Genomic DNA, 850 nt, shown 5'->3' on the forward strand with positions numbered 1-850 from the left:
TTCCCAAGATTCAGATTTCAGACTCAGTCTGGAATACCCTTGTGACTGCATTTAGAGAGCCCCAAAAGCCTTGACTCTGTTTGAGCCCCCAACCCTTATTACATGCTATGAAAAGATATGAAGATCATCTGTTTATAGCCCATCCTTCAAAAAACAGTCTACGAATCCAGTTTAAAACACACATCTTGATCTCTAAAAAGTTACCAGTGCAGTATGAACGCGACAAAGTTGTCAATTTCCCCTAAATTAGCCAGTCAAAATATTTTTTTCTCAAATCCAGATTCTCTTGTAAAAATTCTTTATATTTTATAAAAATAGATTTTTCTTGAAACCCATTTTCAGCAAAGAGACCACCTCTTTGGCAACAATGTTAATGTTATTAAATTGTTAATGTCATCAGGTATCCCCCTTGCCCCATCCCCTAACAGAAGACTGTTTTAGTTCACATGATATAAAAGAAAAAAGGAAAAATAAAAAAATTTGCAAAAGTTTTTTTTTCATTTTTGCAATTTTTATTATTCCTCTTTAATTTGTGTGGGGGTTTTTACCAATCTGATTGGATCAACATTTTGACAAAAAAGAAAAATCTTTTTTTCCTTTCTTTGAATTCCATTACTTTGTAAAAATTGTTTTATTTTTATTATTTTTTTTTGTTTTTTGTTTTTCTTCTTCAAATGAGCGAATGGTCATCTTAAAAAGATCCACCTTCAAGGAAGGTAGTAAAGTTAGCTGGCTGGGTAAAAATCCCTGCACACGCTTGTCTTTAAGATAAAACTAAAATGAGAACCTTTACATTCAACGATGGGAGGTTCAGGCTGACTTACAGGTTTAATATTTAGCTTGGTTAATT

The sequence above is a fragment of the Propithecus coquereli genome, unplaced genomic scaffold (assembly GCF_000956105.1).
Source record: "Propithecus coquereli isolate 6110/MARCELLA unplaced genomic scaffold, Pcoq_1.0 Scaffold14, whole genome shotgun sequence".
NCBI classification, from domain to species: domain Eukaryota; kingdom Metazoa; phylum Chordata; class Mammalia; order Primates; family Indriidae; genus Propithecus; species Propithecus coquereli.